This window comes from Mobula hypostoma, chromosome 3 (genome assembly GCF_963921235.1).
Source record: "Mobula hypostoma chromosome 3, sMobHyp1.1, whole genome shotgun sequence".
NCBI lineage: Eukaryota > Metazoa > Chordata > Chondrichthyes > Myliobatiformes > Myliobatidae > Mobula > Mobula hypostoma.
In genome coordinates this window covers 24,854,718-24,870,921 of record NC_086099.1, presented here as the reverse complement: position 1 = coordinate 24,870,921, position 16,204 = coordinate 24,854,718, and the positions used below count along the sequence as shown (strand labels likewise).

General features: G+C 42.5%; 1 protein-coding gene across 1 annotated transcript in view; it reads right to left on the bottom strand.

Annotated features, from left to right (window-relative positions):
* The window catches only part of dnai1.2 (dynein, axonemal, intermediate chain 1, paralog 2), a 206,416-nt gene that overhangs the window by 152,813 nt on the left and 37,399 nt on the right, over positions 1–16,204 (bottom strand). The gene's annotated exons all lie outside the window — the stretch shown is intronic.

Sequence of the window (16,204 nt, the reverse complement as noted above, 5' to 3'; positions counted from 1 at the left end):
CCAGTGTTGACCGTCAGCAAGGAGGAGATAATATCTCCTTTGGATCTTCAGCTTCCTAGCTGGAAGACCACCAGTCTGCACAGATGGTGGTCTTCCAGCTAGGAAGCTGAAGATCCAATTGCAGAGGGAGGTACAGAGGTCCAGATTCTGTGGGTTAAATGCTGAGCTATAAATGATGAACAGCATCCTGACATAGGTATTTGTATTGTCTAAGGCCGTGTGAAGAGCCATTGAGATTGCGTCTGCCGTTGACCTTTTGTGATCATAAGCAAATTGCATTGGATCCAGGTCCTTGCTGAGGCAGGAGTTCAGTCTAGTCATGACCAATCTTTCAAAGCATTTCATCACTGTAGATGTGAGTGCTAATTGATGATGGTCATTTAGGCAACTCACATTATTCTTCTTAGGCACTGGTATAATTGTTGCCATTTTGAAGCAAGTGGGAACTTCCGCCCATAGCAGTGAGAGGCTGAAAATGTCCTTGAATACTCCCACCAGTTGGTTGGCACAAGTTTTCAGAGCCTTACCAGGTACTCCATCAGGAACTTCTGCCTTGCAAGGGTTCACCCTCTTTAAAGACAGCCTAACATCACCCTCGAGACAGAGATCACCGGGTCACTGGGTGCAGCAGGGATCTACACAGCTGTAGTTGTGTTCTCCCTTTCCAAGTGTGCATAGAAGGCATTGAGTTCATCTGGTAGTGAAGCATTGCTGCCATCCATGCTATTGGGTTTTGCTTTATAGAAAGTAATGCCTTGCAAACCCTGCCAGAGTTGTCGTACATCTGATGTCACCTCCAACCTTTTACGACATTGTCTCTTCGTCCTTGAAATAGCCCTCCACGAGTCATACCCGGTTTTCAGGTACAGCCCTGGGTTGCCAGCCTTGTGTGCCACAGACCTAGACAATGCACCTTGTGGTTCATTATGACTTATGATTTGAGAATATACTGTTATAATGAAGTCCAATGTAGACCTGAGAAGTAATAGTTGCTCTTCTCTTCGGGGAAGTTGTAGCTTTCTGACCTCAATATCAAATTCTACAACTTCCTTAGTCTGAGTCTGAACTAGACATTTCAGTGGTACATCACCCATCTACGATATTTGCTCAGATTTTCTCACCCACCTTCTCCGCAATTTTAAACTAACACATTTTATTTCATTTCCAGTTCTGATTAAGGTAGTTTTTACCTGTAATATTAACTTCTTTTGACAGATGTTCCTTGATCTACTGCGTGTTTCCAGCATTTTCTGTAGTTTTTGATTTTCAGGGATTCTTCGGGGGCAGGAATTACTTGTATTCGGTAAAGCATGGACATTAGGGAAAGGCAGCATGGTTTTATAGAATAATACAGCACTGTACAGGCCCTTCGGCCCAATGTTGTGCCGACCCTCAAACCCTGCCTCCCACCTTAAATTCCTCCATATACCTGACTAGTAATCTCTTAAACTTCACTAGTGTATCTGCCTCCACCACTGACTCAGGCAGTGCATTCCACACACCAACCACTCTCTGAGTAAAAAACCTTCCTCCAATATCCCCCTTGAACTTCCCACCCCTTACCTTAAAGCCATGTCCTCTTGTATTGAGCAGTGGTGCCCTGGGGAAGAGGCGTTGGCTATCCACTCTATCTATTCCTCTTATTATGTTGTACACCTCTATCATGTCTCCTCTCATCCTCCTTCTCTCCAAAGAGAAAAGCCCTAGTTTCCTTAATCTCCAATCATAATGCATACTCTCTAAACCAGGCAGCATCCTGGTAAATTTCCTCTGTACCCTTTCCAATGCTTCCACATCCTTCCTATAGTGAGGCGACCAGAACTGGACACAGTACTCCAAGTGTGGCCTAACCAGAGTTTTATAGAGCTGCATCATTACATTGCAACTCTTAAACTCTATCTCTCGACTTATGAAAGCTAACACCCAATAAGCTTTCTTAACTACCCTATCCACCTGGAAGGCAACTTTCAGGGATCTGTGGACATGTACCCCCAGATCCCTCTGCTCCTCCACACTACCAAGTATCCTGCCATTTACTTTGTACTCTGCCTTGGAGTTTGTCCTTCCAAAGTGTACCACCTCACACTTCTCCGGGTTGAACTCCATCTGCCACTTCTCAGCCCACTTCTGCATCCTATCAATGTCCCTCTGCAATCTTCGACAATCCTCTACACTATCTACAACACCACCAACCTTTGTGTCACCTGCAAGCTTGCCAACCCACCCTTCTACCCCCACATCCAGGTCGTTAATAAAAATCACGATAAGTAGAGGTCCCAGAACAAATCCTTGTGGGACTCCACTGGTCACAACCCTCCAATCTGAATGTACTCCCTCCACCATGACCTTCTGCAGGCAAGCCAATTCTGAATCCACCTGGCCAAACTTCCCTGGATCCCATGCCTTCTGACTTTCTGACTAAGCCTACTGTGTGGAACCTTGTCAAATGCCTTACTAAAATCCATATAGCTAACATCCACTGCACTACCCTCATCTATATGCCTGGTCACCTCCTCAAAGAACTCTATCAGGCTTGTTAGACAAGATCTGCCCTTCACAAAGCCATGCTGACTGTCCCTGATCAGACCATGATTCTCTAAATACCCAGAGATGCTATCTCTAAGAATCTTTTCCAACAGCTTTCCCACCACAGACGTAAGGCTCACTGGTGTATAATTACCCAGACTATCCCTTCTAACTTTTTTGAACAAGAGGACAACATTCGCCTCCCTCCAATCCTCCAGTACCATTCCCATGGACAACGAGGACATAAAGATCCGAGCCAGAGGCTCAGCAATCTCTTCCCTCGCCTCGTGGAGCAGCCTGGGGAATATTCTGTCAGGCCCCGGGGACTTACCCGTCCGAATGCATTTTAACAACTCCAACACCTCCTCTCCCTTAATATCAACATGCTCCAGAACATCAACATCACTCATATAGTCCTCACCGTCATCGTTCCCTCTCATTGGTGAACACCGAACAGAAGTATTCATTGAGGACCTCGCTCACTTCCACGGCCTCCAGGCACATCTTCCCACCTTTATCTCTAATCGGTCCTACCTTCACTCCTGTCAGCTTTATTTTCTTCACATAATTGAAGAATGCTTTGGGGTTTTCCTTTACCCTACTTGCCAAGGCCTTCTCATGCCCCCTTCTTAAGCTCCTTCCTTGCTTCCCTATATTCCTCAATAGACCCATCTGATCCTTGCTTCCTAAACCTCATGTATGCTGCCTTCTTCCACCTGACTAGATTTTCCACCTCACTTGTCACCCATGGTTCCTTCACCCTACCATTCTTTATCTTCCTCACCGGGACAAATTTATCCCTAACATCCTGCAAGAGATCTCTAAACATCGACCACATATCCATAGTACATTTCCCTGCAAAAATATCATCCCAATTCACACCCGCAAGCTCTAGCCTTATAGCCTCATAATTTGCCCTTCCCCAGTTAAAAACTTCCCTGTCCCCTCTGATTCTATCCTTTTCCATGATAATGCTGCAGGCCAGGGAGTGGTGGTCACTGTCCCCCAGATGCTCACCCACTGAAAGATCTGTGACCTGACCCAGTTCATTACCTAGTACCAGATCTAGTGTGGCATTCCCCGTAGTCGGCCTGTCCACATACTGTGACAGGAATCCGTCTTGGGCACACTTAACAAACTCTGTCCCATGTAAACCCTTGGAACGAATCAGGTGCCAATCAATATTCAGGAAGTTAAAGTCACCCATGATAACAACCTTGTTATTTTTGCATCTTTCCAAAATCTGCCTCCCAATCTGCTCCTCTATATCTCTGCTGCTCCCGGGGAGCCTATAGAATACCCCCAATAGAGTAACTGCTCCCTTCCTGTTCCTGACTTCCACCCATATTGACTCAAAAGAGGATCCTGCTACATTACCCACCCTTTCTGGAGCTGTAATTGTATCCCTGACTAGTAATCCTAGCCTCCTCCCCTTTCTCTCCTCTCTATTGCTTTTAAAGCACTGAAATCCAGGAATATTGAGAATTCATTCCTGCCCTGGTGCCAGCCAAGTCTCTGTAATGGCCACTACATCATAATTCCATGTATGTATCCAAGCTCCCAGTTCATCACCTTTGTTCCTGATGCTTCTTGCATTGAGGTACACACACTTCAGCCCTTCGACCTTACTACCTTTACACCGTTTATTCTGCTTCTCTTTCCTCAAAGCCTCTCTGTATGTTAGATTTGGCTTTACTCTATGCACTTCTTTCACTGCTCTATCGCTCCGGGTCCCATCCCCCTTGCAAATTAGTTTAAACCCTCCCGAACCAAGCTAGCAAACCTACCTGCAAGGATATTGCTCCCCCTCGAGTTCAGGTGCAACCCATTCAGTCTGTACAGGTCCCACCTTCCCCAGAAGAGATCCTAATGGATCCAAAAATCTAAAACCCTGCCCCCTGCACCAACTACTTAGCCACACAGGACCTCATCCCTCTTCCTGCCTATGTTGTTGGTACCAACATGTATCACGACTTCTGGTTGCTTTCCCTCTCGTACCAGGATGTCGTGCACCTGGTCAGAGACATCCCGGACCCTGGCACCCGGGAGGCAACAAACCATGCGGGTGTCCTTCTCACGTCCACAAAATCTCCTGTCTGCTCCCCTGACTATAGAGTCTCCAATGACAACAGCTCTCCTCTTCTCCGTTCCACGCTTCTGCACCAGCGGGTCAGACTCAGTGCCAGAGGCCCTGCCACCGTGGCTCACACCTGGTCAATCGTCCCCGCCAACAGTATCCAGGACGGTAAACTTATTATTCAGGAGAATGGCTACAGGGATGCTCTGCACTACCTGTCTGCTCACATCCGCTATTCCCCCTCTGACTGCCACCCAACGACCTGCTTCCGACAGCCTAGGTGTGACTACCTCCCTGCAGCTCTCATCTATGACTGCCTCATTCTCCATTATGAGTCGAAGGTCATCTAGCTGCTGCTCCAGATTCCTTACACGGTCTTCCAGATCGCCCAGCCGTATGCACTTCTGGCAGATGTGACTCTGCGGGAGAGGGTCGTTCCGCCACATCTCACATGAGAGGCACATCACCATCTCAGGAGACATTGTAAAGACTAACTGCGAGCTAGCTTGTCCTCCACCTCTTCTCGTCGAAGCCTCTCAAGTCAAAGGGGGTTTATGTGGGGGAAATCCTGTCTCACAAGTTCGATCAAGTTTTTTGAGGAGGTGATGAAGATGATTAACGAGGGTAAGGCTTTACCCTCAGCAATCACCTTTATTACATCTTCAAAATACTTATTCAAACTTTACCTACATAAAGTATTTAACAAATCCCTCATGGTATGCTGTCTGGAACATAAAGTCATATGGGATCTCTGACACACACAAAATACTGCAGCAACTCAGCAAAGCCAAGGAGCAACAATGGAAAAGAATAAACGGTTAACGTCTCGGCCTGAAACATCGCCATGGAGCAACAATGGAAAAGAACAAACGGTTAACGTCTCAGCCTGAAACATCGCCATGGAGCAACAATGGAAAAGAACAAACGGTTAACGTCTCAGCCTGAAACATCGCCATGGAGCAACAATGGAAAAGAACAAACGGTTAACGTCTCGGCCTGAAACATCAACTTTTTAACCACTTAACCATACAACTATTACAGCACGGAAACAGGCCATCTCAGCCCTTTTAGTCCATGCCGAACTCATGCTCTCACCTAGACCCACCAACCTGCACTCGGCCCATAAGCCTCCATTCCTTTCCTGTCCATATAGCTATCCAATTTAACTTTAAGTGACAACATCGAACCTGCCTCAACCACTTCTGCTGGAAGCTCATTCCACACAGCTACCACTCTCTGAGTAAAGAAGTTGCCACTCATGTTACCCCTAAACTTTTACCCTTTAACTCTCAACTCATGTCTTCTCCCCAGCTCTCAATGGAAAAAGCCTATCCACGTCAACTCTATCTATCCCCCTCATAATTTTAAACACCTCTATCAACTCCCCCCTCAACCTTCTACGCTCCAAAGAGTAAAGACCCAACTTGTTCAACCTTTCTCTGTAACTTAGGAGATGAAACCCAGGTAACATTCTAGTAAATCTTCTCTGTACTCTCTTTATTTTGTTGACATCTTTCCTATAATTCAGGGACCAGAACTGTACACAATACTCCAAATTTGGCCTTACCAATGCCTTGTACAATTTCAAACATTACATCCCAACTCCTATATTCAATGCTCTAATTTATAAAGGCTAGCATACCAAAAGCTTTCTTCACCAACCTATCCACATGAGATTTCACCTTCAGGGAACTATGCACCATTATTCCTAGATCCCTCTGTTCTACTGCATTCTTCAGTGCCCTACCATTTACCACGTATGTCCTATTTTGAATAGTCCTACCAAAATGTAGCATTAGTCCTACCAAATGTAGCACCTCACATTTATCAGCATTAAACTCTATCTGCCATCTTTCAGCCCACTCTTGTAACTGGCCTAAATCTCTCTGCAAACTTTGAAAACCTATTTGAATATCCACAACTCCACTTACCTTTGCATACTTACTAATCCAATTTACCACCCCATCATCTAGATCATTAACTTATATGACAAACAACATTGGACCCAGTACAAATCCCTGAGGCACACCACTAGTCACCGGCCTCCAATCTGACAACAGTTATCCACTACTACTCTCTGGCATCTCCCATCCAGCTACTGCTGAATCCATTTCACTACTTCAATATTAATACCTAACCATTGAACCTTCCTAACTAACCTTCCGTGTCGAACTTTGTCAAAGGCCTTACTGAGGTCCATATAGACAACATCCACTGCTTTTCCCTTGTCAACTTTCCTAGTAACCTTTTCAAAAAATTCAATAAGATTTGTCAAACATGACTTTCCACACACAAATCCATGTTGACTGGTCCTAATCGGACCCTGTCTATCCAGATAATTATATATACCATCTCTAAGAATACTTTCCATCAATTTACCCACCACTGATGTCAAACTCACAGGCCGGTAATTGCTAGGTTTACTCTTAGAACCCTTTTTAAGTAACAGAACAACATGAGCAATCACGCCAATCTTCCGGCGCCATCCGCGTTTCTAATGACATTTGAAAGTTTTCTGTCAGAGCCCCTGCTAGTTCCACACTAACTTCCCTCAAGGTCCTAGGGAATATCCTGTCCGGACCCGGAGACTTATCCACTTTTATATTCCTTAAAAGCGCCAGTACTTCCTCTTCTTTAATCATCATACTTTCCATAGCTACCCCTCTTGCTTCCCTTACCTTACACAATTCAATATCCTTCTCCTTAGTGAATACCGAAGAAAAGAAATTGTTCAAAATCTCCCCTATCTCTTTTGGCTCCGCACATAGCCGTCCACTCTGATTCTCTAAGGGACCGAGTTTATCCCTCACTATCCTTTTGCTATTAATATAACTGTAGAAATCCTTTGGATTTATTTTCACCTTACTTGCCAAAGCAACCTCATATCTTCTTTTAGTTATTCTAATTTCTTTCTTAAGATTCTTTTTACATTCTTTATATTCCTCAAGTACCTCATTTACTCCAAGCTGCTTATATTTATTGTAGATCTCTCTCTTTTTCCGAACCAAGTTTCCAATATCCTTTGAAAACCATTGCTCTCTCAAACTTTTAACCTTTCCTTTCGACCTAACAGGAACATAAAGATTCTGTACCCTCAAAATTTCACCTTTAAATGACCTCCATTTCTCTATTACATCCTTCCCATAAAACAAATTGTCCCAATCCACTCCTTCTAAATCCTTTTGCATCTCCTCAAAGTTAGCCTTTCTCCAATCAAAAATCTCAACCCTGGGTCCAGTCCTATCCTTCTCCATAATTATATTGAAACTAATGGCATTGTGATCACTGGACCTGAAGTGCTCCCCAACACATACCTCTGTCACCTGACCTATCTCCATAATTATATTGAATCAAACAGCATTGTGATCACTGGACCTGAAGTGCTCCCCAGCACATACCTCTGTCACCTGACCAATTTCATTCCCTAACAGGAGATCCAACACTGCCCCTTCTCTAGTTGGTACCTCTATGTATTGCTGCAAAAAACTATCTTGCACACATTTTACAAACTCCAAACCATCCAGCCCTTTTACAGCATGGGTTTCCCAGTCTATGTGTGGTAATTAAAATCTCCCACAATCACAACCTTGTGCTTACTACAAATATCTGCTATCTTCTTACAAATTTGCTGCTCCAATTCTTGCTCACCATTAGGTGGTCTATAATACACCCCTATAAGCATTACTACACCTTTCTCATTCCTCAATTCCACCCAAATAGCCTCCCTAGACGAGTCCTCTAATCTATCCTGCCAAAGCACTGTTGTAATATTTTCTCTGACAAGCAATGCAACACCCTCCCCCTCTTGCCCTTCTGATTCTATCACACCTGAAGTAACAAAATCCAGGAATATTTAGTTGCCAATCACACCCCTCTTGCAACTATGTTTCACTAATAGCTACAACATCATATGTCCAGGTATCAATCCATGCTCTAAGCTCATCCACCTTTCCTACAATGCTCCGAGCGTTAAAATAGATGCATTTAAGAAACTCTCCACCTCTTACTCTCTGTTTATCCCTAATGGTGCAAACAACTTTGTTATCTTTTTCTTCCTTCTCCCCTACATCTTCAGTCTAAGTGCTCTCATTCTCTGTCCCCTGCCTATCCTCCCTCACACACTGTCTACTAGCTTTCTCTATTTGTGAACTAACCTCCCCTCTCCTAGTCTCTTCAATTTGATTCCCACCCACCCAACCATTCTAGTTTAAAGTCTCTCCAGTAGCCTTCTTTTCCATGGATGCTGCCTGGCTTGCTGAATTGCTCCAGCATTTTGTGTGTGTTGCTTGGATTTCCAGTATCTGCAGATTTTCTTGTTTGGGATCTATGATAAGTTGAATATGTTACGTACCCCATAACTGGGTTGCCAAACCAGCAGAAATGGATCACTCAGTTGGAGTCTGGATTACTAGAACTAAGAAAGTTTTATTAAAGAAACAAGCAACACAGTACTCTAATCAAAAGGATAATGAATGCAACAGTTCAGCAATGATAAACATACATGTACACAGAATTAAGATAACAGGATCAATCAAGCTCTATCGTTGTCTAGGGGTAAATTATCAGTTTCAAAGTGATGCAAAGTTCAGTTCAATTTAGTTCAGTTCAGTTCGCAGTAATCGCTGCCGTGGCGATGGACAGTGGGGGGAAGGAGAGAGAGAGTAAAACGAATGAATATTCAACACAGCTTCCACACAGACCTTCGCAATCAGCTTTCCGGCGAGTCCTTTGTGATGTCATCTGAGATCACCGACCGTGACCCCTCCGTTTCCAGATGCGATCGTTTCCCTGCGGTGAACCCGGCACCCAGGCAAGGGTGGACACACACCAGGTTCCCGCCGATCGTGCTTTTCCACCCTGTGCGTCTATGGCCCGATACTTCCCACCGACTTGTGAGAGACGCACCGCTTCCAGGGTCTTGTTACCTCGGGTGTCGTGTGTGTCCTGCCTTAGCGAACTTGTCCCTTTTTATCCCCCCTGCTGGGGTATCGCCTGTCCATCACTTCAAACAGTTCAGGGTTCAAAGGGGGAGCCGATCTTGACAGCTCTCCTTCCTTCATTAACATCTCCAAACGCTGCTCCATTGTTTTCCTTATCTCTCTCTCCTGAAGACAGGTGGCAGACCAACTGCTGATTCCACTGGTGCCAGCCCAGGCAAGCTACATCTTAATCTATGTGTATTCTTGTCACAAATACAAAATTCACTTGGTCTTAAAAGACAAAGTAGTGGTAAGAGGTTGCTTCGCTAACTGGAGGTCTATTGGGCTGATGAGTAAGCTTGCAGGTGACATGAAAATTGATGGAATTATGGAGAGTGAAGAAGATAGTCAGTTGTTTGTTGTTACAGCAGGAGATAAATCGGGATGGAAAAATGGGAGATGGAGTTTAATATGACACACATAATGAGTTGTATTTTAAAAGATCGGATACAGGAGGAAATTGTGCATAAATGCAGGCCCTTTACAAGTTCTGATGTAAAAAGGAATCTTGGGATGCAAGTCCATAGTTTGGAGAAAGGCAACTCAAAAGAATAGGGTGATAGAGAAGACATAGCAATACTTGCATTCATTATTTGGGCTTTTGAGCACAAATATGAAGAAGTCCTGTTGCAACCTGTAAAACTTTAATTAGCCCATATTTAGAGTATTGCATGCAGTTCTACATAGAAACATAGTTCTGGTTGCTACACTATAGGAAGGATATGAAGACTTTAAAAAGGGTGCCAAAGAGTTCCAGGAGGATGTCATCAAGAGCTGAGGAGCAATATGAGATAAGTATATAATAATATGGGAGGTTCAGATAAGGTAGATAAAGTATTTTTCCCATGCTGAAGGAAGTCAGATACATGAGGTCATAGTTTAAAGGAGATGGTTGACACGCACTGCCAGAGGAGGTGGTAAAAGCAGATATGATAGCAGCTTGGAAGAGGTATTTAGAAAGTCACATGAACAAACAGAGGACAAAGGAATATGGATCACATAGAAACTGATAGGATAAGCTTAGGCTGGAATTAGTATTTATGCAGATGCCATGGGCTAAAGAGCCTGTTGCTGCCCTGTACTGTTTTATGTTCTTTGTTTTAAATGCATATCTGTGCTCAAAAAAATAAAGTGCATTTATCTACAGTCTGCTGGATCCCACAAAGGTCAGAAATAACATGTCTTACTGAAACAAATGCAAGTGCTTTTTAAATCCAATTGTCAATAGTCACTCCAGCTTCAGTAAAGATTTTCATTCACTCCCTTTTGGCAAGTGTCTACCTGTTATAGCCAACAATTTTATTATAAGCAGGGTTATATTTTCTCACCTCTTCACAAGATTCAATATATTTGCTCTGTATTGTAGAAAGTCTCAAAGATGAAGTTGCCACCAGAGGAAAAGAACGAACAAATTTGTAGACCTTGCTCTCCCTTGATGCAGGCACATTTCCTATTATGTGAATGAGCTAAAGCTCAGTCATGGTAACAGTAATGGTGGAGAAGTGCCAATGACTGCTTCTTTTCTTCTAGCTCTCCCTATGCATTTTGTGTAACAATTGCCAACATTTTTACCAGCTACTTCTCTCTCAGTCATCTACATTTGCACTTAACCAATCATTTCATTTAAGATGTTGAAAATTTGTTCTGTTAATTAAGTGAGGAGAGAAAACCAGTCTATTCAACAATACAGCAATTTTTTTCCTCTCACTCATGCTGGAAACTAAGAACCATGAATAATTTCCAGGCTAGTCTAGAGTAGAAGTCTTTAAATTGTGGAGAAGCACATGGAGGAATATAGATCACCACAGATGAAAGCTTTCTGGAGTATGAAATTATACATCAGTTCTGCTGTAGACAATTCCAATCCTGACTTCAAGGGGCCCAGTGTTTCAAAGAAAGATGATGGTAGGAAACACAATCAATAGTCCACCTGTAAGCTTGTGTATATCACACAGCTTGGAAGAAAACAGTTTCTTCCAAGTTTACACATCAAAGTTTCACATACTACGGAGATCTTTATATCTAGATAAGCACTAAGCTAACCTCTACCATCAAAAGAGTAGTGGCATAAGTCATGCAGCATCTCTTAATAGCTCTCTCCCTGTATTGGAAGATTAGCTAAATATCAACATATTCTTGAGCATCAGCCATGTCAGGTGCATAGGATTGTTGGAATTCATTCAAGATTCAAGATTGTTTAATGTCATTTCCAATACCCAAGTGTAAAGGAGAATGAAATAATTATTACCTTGGATACAATGCAGCACAAAAAAAAAACAATAGGATAAAGAACATAATAATTTTTTAAAATACACACACAATGAATATATATATACATAAGATAGCTTATGTACATAGAATGATTGTATGTACATAAAGTGACACTAGGTACGGGAGTGTCTGTACATAAGGTGACTCTGCCAGGAAATGATGAAGTAGTGGTGGGGTGGTGTGGAGGGGTGGGTTGCTGAGTGGAGGTGTTGATCAGTCTTACCACTTGAGAAAAGTTACTGCTTTTTAGTGTGGTAGTCCTGGCGTGGATACCACATAGCCTCCTCCCTGATGGGAATGGGACAAACAGTCCATGAACAGGGTGGGTGGGATCCTTCTTATTGCTGGCCTTTTTCTGGTACCTTACTTTAAATATGTATTTGTTGGTGGGTAGGCTGGTGCATTGGACAGTTTTAACTACCCACTGAAGAACCTTCCTGGCTGCTGCTGTGCAGTTTCCAGACCATGCAGTGATGCAGCATGTTAGCATGCTCTCTACTGTGCTTCTGGAGAAGGTTGTTAGTATTGATGTGCATAGTCCAGTTTTCTTCAACCACCTCGGAAAGTAGAGATGTTGGTGAGATCTCTTGATTGTGCAGGATGTGTTTTGGGACCATGAGAGATTGTGTGAACTGAGTCCAGATGAAGGGTCTCAACCAGAAACATTTATCCATTTCCCTTCGTAGATGCTGGTTGACCTGCTGAATTCCTCCAGTGCTGTATGTGTAACATGAGTTTAGCCCTGCCTACCCAATACTTTATCCATCGACGATGGTGCTATTATTAGCACTGTATATTGTGCTGGGATAGACGGCTTCAGCCCTCATCCAAGAATGCAAGATCTTTCAATGAGATTACTTCTGATGGCCCTGATGTGTGACCACATTATGTCCATCAAAAGTGGTCTTAATAAAAACTCAATTACGTTCCAGTAAGTGCTGTTGAAATCATTCATAGGAGAAAAGGGATAGATAAGTATGTAAACAAGACTAATAATAATTGTCATTACTGTCAAATCTTGAATATAGATACAAATATCTTGTTTGCAATATGGACTATTTTTGTTTTTTTTAAACATGCCATTACAAGATGAGAGTATTCTACAAAAATCTAGACTGAAGAAAGAAAATTGGATGTAATTAGTAAATATAGTGGTAAGGATTACAGGTGTTGACATATGATGAAGGCAAGGATGATTTAAACGAAACACTGCTCTCTCCATTATTTACAATGGTGACTGATGTTTCTTCTTTACAGTCCTATTTATCTTGTCCCGCTACAATTCTGGTACAGACAGTATTATCAGTTAATCCCTCATGATAACAAAGTTCTGGGGTAAGGAGCAGTTGATTCTGCAAAATTGCTCTGGAATATTCACACCTATAGAATTTGCAATTGCATTTCAATTGGTAGAATGCACCTGCTGAACATAACAGCAGACAATGGAGTTTGGGTCGTTCGGAGAAACACAGATAGTCATTTTCAGTAAGTGACTTAGCCTGTAAAGTGATAAAGTGTAACAGTCTGAGACACTGTGGCAGAGTAAACTTTGACTCATAACAATGCTCTCTAAATGTGTTTTGCAAATAAATATGTTCTGTCTGCTTCCTCCTCTTTCTCACTGTGATTACTTTGGTTTTCCAACATTTTTCATGCTGTTCTGTTTCCTCCTCCAGGCCTAAAACAGTTCTGTGAGAACACCCATGGTTGCTTTCAAAATGTTTACAAATCAGCAAGGGTAGCAAGACCAAGATTTTCCACAGTGATAAAACACATCATAAAATACTGAAAATACTCACTGCTTGATTCCTTTAAACAACACTTATGTGATTTCCTTCCTGCCAGTTAGTGATGCACCACTGCATAAGTTCATCATGAGGTTAGTCAAAAATCAATGCATTCCAAAACCAAAGCAATGCTAGACTTTTTGAATAACCATAGCAATAGTGGTGGTAAAATGAACTTCTGAATTTCCATCCAACTTCAACAATTATAATGAAGTGGTCTAGTTTATATTGACAATATTCTTGATCCATTGCTTATTTTGCTGATTTAGACAGAGGAAATAAGAATAAATTTAAGAAGGTCAATTTGGAATTTATTTCTTTTTTTGATACTTTAACCGAATCCACATATACACCACTGACTGGTGGTATAATCACCACCGATAAAACAGTCCCATTTAAGGTAAATTCTGCTCTTCGACACTCCAATCAAGGAGGTACTTTTAAAAGGAGCATGGTACAAACATCACACATCAAAGTTGCTGGTGATCACAGCAGGCTAGGCAGCATCTCTAGGAAGAGGTACAGTCGACGTTTCAGGCCGAGACCCTTGGTCAGGATTAACCGAAGGAACAATTATATTCAAATCTCTTACTAACTCTTCCTTCAGTTAGTCCTGACAAAGGGTCTCGGCCTGAAACGTCGACTGTACCTCTTCCTAGAGATGCTGCCTGGCCTGCTGCCTTCACCAGCAACTTTGATGTGTGTTGCTTGAATTTCCAGCATCTGCAGAATTCCTGTTGTTATGGTACAGACATAGTGCCAGGACCACAGCTTAATTTATTCAAGTTGGGTGCAACTTCTCACTGGTTGTTCACAAAAGCTAAGCTCACAAAAGTAATGATTTTAAATTTTCATTTCTTGATGCAGCATAAAAAATCTACATCAATATATTACACACAATTTTAACAAGTATTCCTAATTTTAAATGTATATTATTTCCTAGTTTTGATCCAAATAAAATTCCTATCCTAGCACGTCATGGAAGATAATGAATTCAAGAATCTTTATTATTGTACAACGGAATCTACCTCAGTATATTAACAGCCTTTATAAAAGGATAACTAAACCTTCAACAAATGCTCAACATCACACTACACCATGCCATATCTTCCTAATCATCCTCCATTACCCCTATCCAACATTCCATTCACCAAACATAACACATGGAAAGCTGAATGAAAATCATCAGTAATTAGTTGGAGATTAATTAGTTCAATGCACAAAATAATACAGAGCTATTGAAATTATGTGGTGTGAATAAATGCCCACTAGGGAAGTTCATAAATTCATACCACCAGTGCCTAATCTTATTTATTCAGGATCTTAGGTTAAAGAGATCCTGCAGATGCTGAAAAGTCCAGACACACACATTAAATGTCGGACGAATTCAGCAAGTCAGGCAGCATCTATGGAAGGGAACAATCAGTCAACGTTTGGGCTGAGACCCTTTATCAGAACTGGAAAGGATGGGGGAAAGAAGGCAGAATAAGAAGGTGGGGCAAGGGGAAGGAGTACAAGATGGCTGGTGATAAGCGAAACCGGTGAAGGGGAAGTTCGTGCATGGGATGAAGTGAGTAGCTAAGAGGAGAGAAATGAAAGAAGTAAAGGGCTGAGGAAGAGAGCAGTGGACCATGCAAGAAAGGGAAGGAACTGGGGCACCAGTGGGAGGTCTTAGGCAGGTGAGGAAAAGACAAGGGGTAAGAGGGGAGCCAAAATGGGGGATAGAAAAAGAGAGGTGGGGTTGAAATTACTGGAGGTTATAGAAATCAGTTTTCATGCCATCAATTTGGAAGCTACTCAGACAGAATATGAGGTGCTGCTCTTCCAAACTGAGGGTGGCCTTGTCGTGACTGTAGAGCAGGTCAGGGACCGACATATCAGAATCAGGTTTATTATACCCGACATGTGTCATGAAATTTGTTAACTTAGCAGCAGCAGCTCAATGCAAGATTTAATACAGAAGGGAAAAAAAGTAAAAATAAATAAGTAAATCAATTACAGTACATGTATATTGAATAGATTAAAAGTCATGCAAAAACAGAAATAATATATATTTATTTATAAAAGTGAGGTAGTGTTCATGGGTTCAAAGTCCATTTCGGAACAGATGGCAGAGGGGAAGAAGCTGTTCTTGAATCACTGAGTGTATGCCTTCAGGCTTCTGTACCTCCTACCTGATGGTAACAGTGAGAAAAGGGCATGCCCTGTGTGCTGGGGGTCCTTACTAATGGATGCTGCCTTTCTGCAACACCGCTCCCTGAAGATGTCCTGGGTACTTGGTAGGGTAGTACCCAAGATGGAACCGACTAAGTTTACAACCCTCTGCAGCTCGGTACACCTATTGAAGTTTTTGAGTGTTTTTGTTGACATACCAAATTTCTTCAAACTCCTAATAGACACTAGACAATAGGTGCAGGAGTAGGCCATTCAGCCCTTCGAGCCAGCACCGCCATTCACTGTGATCATGGCTGATCATCCACTATCAGTATCCAGTTCCTGACTTATCCCCATAACCTAATGAAGTATAGTCACTGTCTTGTCTTCTTTATAGCTGCATCGACATG